Below are 12,828 nucleotides of genomic sequence, written 5' to 3'. Positions count from 1 at the left end.
GCAAGATGCATGGCCTTACTCATGAGATGTCTTATGTTTGTGACATCCTTCCTCCTTCTTCCACTGCACTGGAGAAAGTGTGTGTGTGTGTGTGTGTGTGTGTGTGTGTGTGTGTGTGTGTGTGTGTGTGTGTGTGCTGGGTTGGGGCTTGAACTCAGGGCCTGGGCATTGGCCCTTAGGTTTTTGCTCAAGGCTAGTCCTCTACCACTTATGCTGCAGTTTCACTTCTGTTTGTTTGTTTTGATGGTTAATTGGAGACAGAAATCTCTCAGGTTTGTTTTACTGCAGCTGGCTTTGAACCATGATCTTCAACCTCCTTAGTAGTTAGGTTACAGGTGTGAACTGCAGGCTTCCCAGCTTGGAGAAAAACAAATTAAAATGTCTTTCATATCTCTATATTATCAAAGATTTCATGGAAGGCAAACATTATTCTATAATACTGATTGTCAATTTTATTTCATTGCCTAATTAAAAACCAAGTCCTAGATGTCATTTATTTATTGTGTCATTAATGTCATCTCTTCTATATTTCTTGGAAGGTAATTCTAAAGGCTTGATTAGATTCAGGTTAAATTTATTAAGTTACATGATACTGGATACACTATTAGCTGTTTATGAGTATGCTAAACTGTGGACTATTAAAATGCGTCCAGAAACACCTAGTCATTTACTACATAAGAGTAGTATTGTTAACAGTGAACAGCATATGTGATGGGGTCAGAGAAGACCACATCACCTAGTGACTCATAGCCATCTTAGTTTGTGCAAGTTCCATTTTCACAGTGTTAAATATCTTTCAGGATGTATCCCTGTCATTAAGCGGTGCGTTACTATATATAAGTTTACCATACACACACATTATAAAGCTTACAGACACATAGGCTTCAGATTTATCAGATCAAAATACACAAAAAGACATATTACAGAAAAACCTATGGTTGTTTATCTGAAATCCAAATGCAACCCCAATCAGGAAACTCATGTTTTCTCATATCCTCATTCAAACAAATCTAATGTCAATACATCATACTGTACCTGGTCGATGGAAACAACTTTTATTTGTTAAACAATAAAATCTGAATACACACTACTAACTAGCATTTTGGGTGTCAATAACTGGATCTTCCATTCAAAGGAATCACATAACCATTTATCTTTTAATTTATTGATAACTTTGTCTCAACTAATTTTTATTATGGGTTATAAAACTGCTTCATTATGTCATTTCTTTTACATTATTCAACAGAATTCCTTTGGACAGAAAGAATTTCTTGCATCAATTAGGTCAGCAGAATAAGCTAGGAATAAGCAACTCCTAGTTCACAAACTCTGAGACTAGTATGACTTCCAAGATGGTGAATTGGGGAAAATAATTCACTTTTGATTTGTTAGTGATGCCAGACTAGAAAATAGTCTTACTCTAGTATAATTAGGCCTAAAGTTTTACAGGGATGGGGAGTGGCAGGAATACGCCATGGGTGGGAAGAGCTACCTATAAACTGGAGCAAATAAGTACTTAACGAAAGCAGAAAAAATTAAAGTCCTGTAAGTAAGGGTTAGATGATGGTGAGGGACAGAGAGAGAGAGAGAGAGAGAGAGAGAGAGAGAGACAGAGACAGAGACAGAGACAGAGACAGAGAGACAGAGAGAGACAGAGAGACAGAGAGAGACAGAGAGGGTCTACAGCTAATAAATCTATGATTTCCTTTCAACCTAGCCACAAATTTTAAGTACTTAAAATAAATTTTGCAAGTACTTAAAATAAACTTTTCAAGTATCTCTTCATGCATGTTCCATGCAGAACTAAATTGTCTTTTTTGGGAGGACTAGGATTTTTTTTTGTTGTCCCTAAGGACATCTTAAAAGTCAGAGCAAAGGAGAACCTCCCTCAGTCACATGACTGGGCGGAAACTTATCTACAGATGGTGACTTGGCAGCACTAGGAATTCCATCTTCCTTTTCATTTATTCACTTCATTATGTTGTATTTCCACTTAATTAAATTTATAGTTAAATACCCTGTGGTTAGAACAGTGGAAAGAGGATTGCAAAAACCGTAGTATCTTTCCCATATTTTACATATTCTGAGGAGGGCTGACAGGCCATCAGTCATAAAGGAAAATATTCTATGATATGAATTACCATTAGAGTTAACTAAAGCTTATGTATTGGGGACCGGTCTTTCTAAGTACAGATGCAAATGTGAAATTGGTGATTCCCACAAAGAATGAACATTTGGAGATAAAGAATTGTCCAGCACAGTTTAGTGTTCTTTGGTATACACACAGACACACAGAAACACACACACACACACACACATATATATATATTTACCTCTAAGGAAGGTAAGGATGACTTACTGTATTGCAACACCTTGATAGAATAATCAATGAGTTAATTGCTCATTTATTCCCTCTAATTAATGCTTATTGAAGATTTACACATGCTTTACCCCATGATAAGCACCAGGTAAGGGGCAATGAATCAAATTCATATAGCCACTGACTTCAATGAGTATGTGATGAGGAGTCAGATAAGGAAAGATGCTTATTTCATATGCCATGATACATGCTTTTATAGGTAAGAATAAAGTAATATAAGAAAAATAAGCAACTTTCTGGTATACATCATACTAATTGCTTACATCCACCAGGAAGTGAAAAGTATATGGAGATGACCAGCCTAGAATATTTACTGTTCAAAACATTACTACATCTGTGATTTCTACTGGGAAGGAGCTTGCAGGTGTGGGCATTTTGAACATAGTATACATCTGTTTTGCAAAGGGACCCACGAGAGCCACTGAATCTGGTGACTTGGTGAATTCAGACTGTCAAGAGAGCATCATTGTCCCATCATTTCAACAAGTGATTAGCCTAAATAACAAAAGTAACCACCTGCTCTCTGTTGCACTAAGCTGATTTAATTACCTACTCATTACTCTGTTTGTTGATACATGTACTCTTTTTTTTATTGCTTTTTTTCCCTCCTTGGACTACAGAATTCTTAAGAGTACTTGGTCCTTTGTTCTTTCCTCAGTCTTCAATCTTCCCCTTAAACAGCAACATAAACACCAACCACTACCAAAACGGCAGCAGCATCATACTTTAGTTCTCTGCCACAGATTAATTGCTCACGTATGTAGCTCATACAAACTATTCTGTGGGGTTCAGGCTTCTCAATCCATAAAATGAAGAAATTTAAATTGATTATAGCTAAAGTTCTTTCTATTTCAACACTGATGACATTTTCAAGACATGATTAAAAAAAAACTGATTAGGAAACTGGGGATAACACCCCCTCTACAGTCACTTTTAACAAATGTCCCCCACTCACATCACTCCTACTACCTTTAGCTATTCCACTTTCAACTTCTTTCTTTCTTCAACTTCCACTTTCAAATCTGTCACCACCGCCTGCTGCTTTTCCTTTTCACCTCTGTCAGCTTTGAGACACAGGCACAGAAGGCGAGGTTCCTGTGTGTCCTGTACTGTCAGCCTGGAGGCCAGAGAGGAGAATAAGACTTATCTAGCAGTCAGCAGGTGTTAGTGCTTTTTGGGGCACTCTCATAAGGCCATATTGTCTAAGTAACTAGCTGTTATCCTCTTGAACTCTTACATTCTTACTTGCCAGAAAATGTTTTGATGTCAGACCTACAAATAACCTTAGAGCACATGTAGTCAAAACTTTGCATTTCATAGACAAAACTGTCTTGAAAGGAGGCTTAACTTGTGAGGTACAAACATGAAATCATTAACACTTGATATGTGTTGGGAGGTAAAGGTTGGTGACCACACCACCTATGCTTCTGTCTTCCAAATGCATCTACTTCTTCACTTAGAGGAGAGGACAAAGGATGAAAGGGGAAAAAAGACAACTATTGTAATGATTCGCTGTCAGCTCCTCATTTTGTTGTAACTACTGCCTTGTAAGTGAACATAAGATTGTGATGTGCCACCTCTTTAAAGTTATCCTTAAGTACTTGTACAAAGGGGTTTCAGTCCAACATGTTAGTTTGTGAGTACAGTGCATCTTGATCAATGTCACCCCGTCCCCTTGTTAATAGCTGTCACCATTTGTCTGATTGATCATACTTTCTCATTTGTCAGTAGGCATTGTTGTAGAATATCTTTGTGGATTCTTCATTGTAGAAAGGGTGTGGCTCAGGTTGAAGAGCGCTTACTGATCAAGCACAAGACCCTGAGTTCAACACCCAGTACCTCAAAAAATAAAAGGAGCTATCTACCTGAGGTTTCCTCAGCCCTCATTGCACAAAACTTACTTACTAACATCTTGTTGTTTGAGTCTCCATCACTGGAAGAGGGGTCTTTTTCAGGAACATGGGCAAAATGGCTGAAGTTGTTTTCAGTGTCTGTGTATACTGAAACCATGGGACACATAAGTAAATGCCACTTAAAATGGGGCAACATAGGCAAACCCTAGCATACTTCTCTCATATCCTTCACTTCTTTCTTTTTTTACCTACCATTAGGTTCTCTACTGGTGTAATGTCTTATAAATCGTGGCACCAAAAATATAGACATGAATTCTCAACTTATCGCAAGTGGAATGAATGGTTCAATCATCCAAAATGTTGTGGCAATACTGCTGGAACACTATGCTGAGAGCCTTCTTTCTCATGTCTGAAACTACTGGCCATTCAAACCTCATTTCAAACCCTGACTGTGTCATGCACTGCTTCATGAAAACAAGGGGTGCTAGCTATAGCTACTACATGGATTCCTCTGAGTAGTCATTGGAACAATGTGCAGTGTCCAGTAGTTGGAACATTAACAATTACTGTTAATATTCTCTATTTGTGATTGTTTGGAATATATCCCAGTTTCTTCATTATTATTTCTGCCTCTGGAAATCAAGTTGTTGACAAAGTTACTATGTTTAGGAGAATCCCTCTGTACTTTACAAAATATGTATTCAAAATATTATCATGCACATGGTAGCTGCCTAATAGCGAACAATAGAGTATAATTTGATCCAATGTACATTTCTGAGAAGGAAGTTAGTCCCTATATTATCCACAAATCATGAATTAATGCCATTATAACAGAGAAGTTAGTTCAAACACCATTTTCCTACTATGTTTTTGTTTTGTACTACCAAGGAACAGCAACCGAGCAGAGATGTTACTTGCACAATGGGACACAGAAAGATAAAGTTTGCTATACACAGGCTCTTCACTGCCAAGTTTTCTTGGCTTAGACATTGTTAGGAAACCGAGTCATGAGTGCTAGGAAAGATTAAGTGGACAAAAGGAGAGAAAGAAGGTAGAGACCTCAACAGACCACAACAGCCTTTTTGTAGTTAATTGGATAGAAGAGTCTCATGGACTTTCCTACCTGGGCTGGCTTTGAACTGTGAGCCTCAGATCTCAGCCTCCTGAGTATCACAGATTACAGACATGAGCACTGGCATCCAGCAATATTTTTTATTTTAAAGTTTTTTGTTGCTACCACAGATTTGAATTCCAGGCCTCACACTTGCATGCCTGGTGTTCAACCATGTGAACCATGTCTCCAGTCCTGATGTTTAATTTGGAGATGGACTCTCACTAAATTCACTGCCTTGGGTGGGTTTGAAAGTTGACCTACCAGATCTCAGGCTCTTGAGAAGTTAGGACTAAAGATGTGTACCACTCCACCCTTCCTACCTGTTTCCTGCCCACTCAGCCTAATTTCCACATGTACCACTCCACTGCCATTGCTGAAGTCCCAGAGATTTCTGTATTGCTGCTGGATCCAAAGAATCATTTTATTTTCTTACCTTACTTCACCTCTCTACAGATTTAGTCATGGACTATTTTTCCAGAAGTGTGCTCTCCTCTGAGCTGTAATGATACAGTTTCCTGAGAGTTCTCTTAACTTGCTAATTGTTCTCTAGTCTCACGCTAGTCTCTTTTCCAGCTCTTTTCTTTCTATTCTCTTTAAAATTTTGGAATTCCTTAGGGCTGTGTTCTGGAACATGCTTTGTTCTTCAGCTCCTCTCTCTACTTTTAGTTGACCTCATCTTACACAGGGACTTTAGACATAGGCTAATAAGTCTCAAATTTAAGTCTCTAGTCCTTGTCTTTTTTCCTGTTCTCATAACTTTTATAGCTGCCTATTTGGTATAAACACATATAATAAACACATCGAAATCCAGAACACCTTCAAACTGAGATACTTGATTTTCCTCTAAATCTGGTACCTTCCTAGATAAAGCCTTCTTAAGCCTTTGCCATGTGATAAGCAGTATTACCACTCACCTATTTAGTAAAGCAGAAAGAGGGGCTGGGTTTTATACTTGCTTCACATTCCAATCTGTCAATATAGCTCAAATACTTCAACTCTACCACTTTTCTAGATTAATCATCCTATTTTACTGTCATTGAAATCTTATTTAAACTTTCTTCCCAAGTCTATAGTCCGGACAACTGCATATATACCTGTTTGTATGTGTAGAGATAAAATATTGACATATAGGTAAAGCCTTCCAATTGTTATAAACAAGGGAATATGAATATGTATATGTACATATACATATATGTACATGCACATACATATGAGTGTGTACTATGTGTGTGTCTGTGTGTTCCCCTGCTTTAAATAGGTGGGTTTTTTTTTAAGTGCTTTCCATTATCCTTCAGGAAATATCCTGACAAAGCTCTTCCTGGCCTTCATGATTTTGCCCATACACACATTTCTATATTCATTTTAATCCTTTTCCCTCTTGCTTACTTAGCTTCAGTCTCAATTCCTAGAGTTTTCCACAGACACTCTCACTTTGGAAACATTGAAATTAGAGTACTTAATTAACCAAAAAAGTGACCTGTTGGTAAGTTTGTTAGCTATATTCAAGTGCTAACTTTAAGGAAATAGCCATTGATAAATCTAAAATAGCTTCCTCCTTCTCTTAAAGAAATGTTAGTAATTGTGACAATATTAAAATACATAGCAAATTGCTCTAGATCCAGTTTAGGAAATGAGACCACAAAATAATTATATATTTACTATTTTGCATTCCTTCTAATTAACTATAGCTCCTTGGACCATAAGAAGAGAAAATTTCCCTGTAGTCCTTTTTGTACTGTGACTACACCATTAACTATGATTTAAAAAGGTAGGTTGTGTTTCGAAGCCTATTACACAGTACACTTTATGGTGATTTATTCTTCTATCCGTTTTCTGCCTTTGAAAAACCCTAGAAACCACATTCATGGGTGCAACAGATAATTTGACAGTCACAGCTGTAAATTGTTAGCAAAAAGTCAAAATGTAGGAACTAAAAGTGGCAAGTTTGGGTTAGAAAAGCCATCATAATAATCCATAACACTTGGATATTAATTTATTTCATTACCAATACAAATTTACATCTTTTCTCATTAACATATTTGCAAGTCCCTAATTATGAGAAATACTGGCCTGTAAGACTGTTTACCAAAATGTCCTCAGTTTTCTCATAGTGCACCCATCTCTAATACTCAGTTCAATTTTCAAGTCACAAGCCAAGCCCTAACTTTTAGTTTTTGATTACAGCCTCAATTCATTCATTTTCTTAAACCTCTAATAACCTGTAGATGTTGCCTGTTGGGGAGAAGTAAAGGAAAACTGTAATGAACACTATTGGGAAGTGACAGTGTGAAGGACTCCATTCCTCCTTTCTCTGTCCCTTTCCCCTTCTTCAAAAATGTACACTAGTAATCATATTTCATTTGACATTGTGCATGTCTTCACACTCTCCTGATAGAACATTGGTCAATGATGAGCTTACCTGTAAGTGATGGAGTTAGGAAAGTTAGGTGTCATGACCCCTCACATGCAAGAGCCCCTCTAAGGCTCTGAATAAGTTATCTATTTCTATAAAATTTACAAAACTAAGATCTCTGTGTTAGTCAGTATTTTGTTACTATAATAAAATAACCTGAGATAATCAACTCAAAAAGAGAAAAATAAATTGTTTTGGCATCCAGTTTTGGAGGTTTTGTTCCATGGTCAGTTGGCCCTGTTGTCCTGGTTTAGGGCATATGAAAAGGCAGTATAGAACACCGTGGTGGAGGAAACTGCTCACCTCATGTGGCGTAGGGAAACAGAGAGAAGGGAGGAGGAAGAGTAGGAGAAGGACAAAGAGGAAGACAAGGAAGAAAATGAAGAGAAGGAAGAGGAGGTGGAGGAGGAGGGAGAGAAGCCAGGATCCCAATATTCCTTTCAGGTATATATCCCAGCGACCTGAGATCACTCCTGGACTCAACTCTTAAAGGATCCATCACCACCCTTCCCCCTCCCCCTGCAATAGTACCATAGGCCAAATATAAAGCTTTTAATGTAAGGGCCTTTAGTAGACACTTATGCCACCCTGAGCAACACTTCAGCTGCATTGGGGTATTACCACTGCCTTACTTCACACACACTTCCCTCCTCCATTACATTTCTCTCTCCTATGGGTGGCATGAAAGTAGCTGCAGGCCACTTGGGGCTCCAGGTAAGAAGAACTTTATTTGATCAGTTTCATTCTGATTTAACATACTATCTGTATGTAGTTCAAGGTGACTACTATGAATGTTAGTCTGTTGCATGGTGTCCTAGTATAGGTATGATTCCAGGAAAATGGAACAGTCACAGTGTAGTGTGAACACATCTTCCAAAGCTGAGCACTGGACAAAGGAGAACCAAAGATGGAATATCTATAGAGAGAAGCTAATCTTACCATAGTTTTTCTGAAGTAACAAGTATGTGGAATCTTACTAGTAGAGAACTTGTACTTTTTCAAGTCCACAAAGAATGTAAGCTACCAGGAATCTATTCAATGATGTAGAATACAAAATTATAAGTGTATGAGGTATAGAGGATATTGCACATCTCATGGTGTCTAGGAAGCAGAGAGAGAGAAAGAGAGCTGGGGGCGGGGGGGATTGTGATTGGGATTAGTACTAGAGAAGTCTCATAGCACTGAGGGCATGCCTGTGCTTCTAAAGCAGGACTACAAACAATGAGGATATCACATATGGAAGGACATTTTATATGCATCCCAGCTACCCTAATAAGAGGAAATAAATGCTGAACAATCATTCCTAGTAGAATGAACTGTATTTCTAGTTTCCCTATCAAGGTCTAATATTACTCTGATAAATAGATCAAATAGTATGTAGCAAAGATTTGTAGAAAAGGAATAGTGAGGTATATGAGTAGTGAGGTATATGAGTGACGGTTGTTTTCTGCATTTCATATTTATCTCATCTGTTAGCTTTTGTCCTTTATAACTTGTTAGGACTTTTTGTGCTCAAATTCATATAATTTAAATTTCAATTTTTCATACTGTGTTTAAAATTCCTTATTTTATTTTTAAAGATGAGTCCTTGACTCTGGATCTGTCTCTGTGTTACCTACATAGAAATATATTTTTAAATCAGTATGACTTGCAGTTTTAATATAAAGAAGCAATAAAGTGAGAAAACTTTACAACAAGAAAATATGACCATGGTGAGCACTACAAGCTAGCCTGAGATGAGGCTGCCCCAGTGTGGAGAGCACTACAGCTGCTGGGGATCTGGTTCTTGGAAATTGGAAGATTCAAGGATACTTTTGCAGGAGAAGTGAGGAATCATCTTCCTTCAACATGCATGGTAATCTATTTACTGCAAAATCCACTCTATATGAAAAAAGTCCCCAACATGCTTTGCACTTATTTGTCAAAGTCAGTTTCAAGAGTCAAATAATTATAAAATATCAAACTGGACACTCAAATGTATAAAACCAAGGTGAACCAGCATATAATGCTGTCTGGGATAGTCAAGAACATTTGACTGTCTCTCATATAATCATCACTGAGACAAACAATCTCCAACACACACACACACACACACACACACACACACACACACACACAAACACAAACACACACTTCCTGCCAGTCTTCCCTTAGGGAGTATGATTGATGAACATTCAGATTGAAGCTGGGAGCATGTGGCTTATGCCTGTAATTCCTAGCTACTTAGGAGGCTGAGAACTGAGAATCACTGTTCAAAACCAGCTCTGGCAGAAAAGTCTGTAGGACTCTATTTTCCAATTAACCACCAGAAAATGGAAAGTAGAGCTATGGTTCAAAAAAGCTCAGGGACCGCACTTAGGCCCTGCCCTGACTGAACAAACAAACAAACAAAAAAGATTCCAAATGAACTCTTCCCTTCTCAGCTTTTTCCTCAAACCCAGTTCATATCCACTTCCTTCCCCTCCTTAGAAACACATCACCATACAGTTTAGACATGGTGCTGAGAGATTAAGGCTTCAGCAGTTACCTATTAAAATGTAAATGTTTTGGGCTGGGCTAAGACCTCAGGTCCTTATCTGCTAACAGCCTAAGGGAATTTTTCTAAGAGAAGGCTAGTTTCATTTTTTTTTTTCAACTGCAATTCTGTTAGGATGCATAAAATAAACCTAGTCTGTACTACATTTGACTGGAGGGTTAACTGCAAAACTGGATTTTTTCTGCCTAGAATCATACCTGCCAGTGAACTTCTGGCTCTCTACCCTTGCCCCCGCAGGCCTGTGAGTATGAGAAGGGATTTTTCTCACTGGCATGAATGTGGAGAAATTGTCTTCTCTGCTACTCTGAAAATAATTATTATCCCAGCAACTGCTAATGTAAACAGCACATCCTGTCTGCTGTGCTTTGTTCTAAGAGCTTCATTATATGAACTTAAGCTGAAAGTGAGTTCCATTGCAACCTCCATTTTTTTAAAAAATAATTACTTATTTATTGTCAAAGTTATATACAGAGGGGTTATAGTTTCATACGCAAGGCAGTGGGTACATTTCTTGTACAATTGGTTCCATTTTATAGTTAAGCAGACTGAGGCAAAGAGAAATTCAGTACCACCAGATAGTCCCAATAAGAGATCTAAGCTGAGAAACAAACCTAAGACCCTGTTTATAAAGCCTGGACTCTCAATTAATCTTACACTTAATTTCTTTGAAATCTGCACAGATAATGATTCCGTTTTCCTTTCCTTTTTCTTTTGCAATTTAATTATAATACGCTAGCATTTAAAAGTACTTTCTCCTACCAACACATCCCTTGAGCATCTTCCTCAGCAGACTCATAAGACAATTCTTCCTATCTTCAAGGAAAGATCATCTCACTTAATGTCTAAGTCTGTTAGATGACATGAAGGCAAGTCTGAAGCCCATTCGGTCTTTTCACTGGAATATGGTGTTTATAAGGCCAAAGTCATTGTCAATTTATTTGAGAACATATTATGTTCAGATTCCTTCATTAACAACAAGATGCCACAAGATCATTCAGCTACAACATGTGAATAACTGGTCACACATCTTGAAGTCAAACAACTTGATTTAATGGATGTTCACACCATACATGATACAAAACAGATTGTGATGTGAAATAGACTATGCTCAGTGTTACTCTGAGGGAAAAAAAATCAAGGGAGCCTATTGAAGAATTGTCTCCATATTTAGCAGTTTAGAAGGTTGCCCAAGAACTGTAACACTAGGTTGGAAAGCTTTCCCCAATTTACTGAGTTTTCATGGCCATGAAGACACACCTGAATGGTTTGGTTTCATTGACAGTGTTCAATTGCTAACTCTGATAGGATCTGCCTATAAAAAGCCCCTAGTATATTTGCACCTGCTATATGTGTCTGTAATATTGAAAGTAGTGTGATCACTTTTAGATTTGAGTGACAATATCATTTTGTATTTAAAAAAGAAATCAAGTGCTAGCAGTGTGTTTTATAGTTTTTCTCCATTTGAATACAATTTCTGGGGAAAGAAAGCCCATCTGATTCTCCCTTTGTGTTAGAAAGAAATTAGTCTCCAAAAATGGAAGGGAAAGTATCATCCTTGGCAATATTTCTTGAAGTCTCATTTTTCTTCTCCGGCGGGAAGAATCTCTACATACTCCCAAGGCTATAGCTGTGTAATTCCTGTCTTCATCTCTTTCCTAGTGACATTTACTTTGGCAGTCTCTGGGAGTTGCTATTTATTTCCCTCAGATTTATTATTATTATTCTTTTGGACCTAAAATGAAGGCAACCATTCAGGTCAAGACAAGAAGTAAAAAGTACTAAAGCCATTGCATTTAATGTGAAAATCTACCTGAAAATCAGGACCTGCTAGTGAGAGCTCTTTCTTGAACACATTCCTGTTGCTAGCAGTAGAAGGAAGATGACCAGGCCTTAGTGCCCTTTTAGCCTAGAAGGGGAACAAAGCCAAGGATTTCCCTGTCTTCCTTTTAGAAATGTTTGCAAAATGCACACAGTAATGGTAACATCCACAAAAGTGGCTTGAGAAGGCCTCAGTGGCTGTGAATTAAGTACACATCTCCTTAAGCTGAGAAAAGGAACTTATATCACAAGACTTAGAATTAACTAAATTAATATTTCCCATTTGTAGATCATAGACTCCTGGGAATCTAAAGGTTTTGAATGGGTACTATGAGTCCTTGTGTAATTCAATCACAACTCACAACAAAAGAAAGTATCTCAGGTGCTCACTTTGGTCTCACATATACTAAAACTAGATGGTATGAAAAAAATTAGCATGGCCCTTGTGCAAGGATGACATGCAATTTATGTAGCATTCTATATATTTTTAAAATCTTATGTATCTGTATATTATCTAGTCATGACTGTGAACTCTTTAGCCAGATTTCCTGGATACAAATCTTAGTGCTTTGATTAATATCTACAAGTCTTCAACCAGGTGCTTATCTTCTTCATCATTTAGTTTCCTCTTTCCTCACCAGACCAAATCCCAAAATAGATAAGATACATGGCATACTTAGCTTTATCCCTATTCCATAGGGAGACACCTTAGGG

The 12,828-nt window shown here is 37.7% G+C and overlaps 1 non-coding gene across 1 annotated transcript; it reads left to right on the top strand.

The window, feature by feature from the left end:
• The first annotated feature begins 12,496 nt into the window (after positions 1-12,496).
• LOC125360345 lies at positions 12,497-12,603 on the top strand. The gene has a single exon (XR_007212730.1). It is a non-coding gene; the product is annotated as a U6 spliceosomal RNA (small nuclear RNA).
• The last annotated feature ends 225 nt before the right edge of the window (positions 12,604-12,828 follow it).

Source organism: Perognathus longimembris, chromosome 11, assembly GCF_023159225.1.
Source record: "Perognathus longimembris pacificus isolate PPM17 chromosome 11, ASM2315922v1, whole genome shotgun sequence".
Classification (NCBI taxonomy): domain Eukaryota; kingdom Metazoa; phylum Chordata; class Mammalia; order Rodentia; family Heteromyidae; genus Perognathus; species Perognathus longimembris.
The sequence above is the reverse complement of the archived record's forward strand: the minus strand, read 5'-3'. Positions and strand labels throughout refer to the sequence as shown.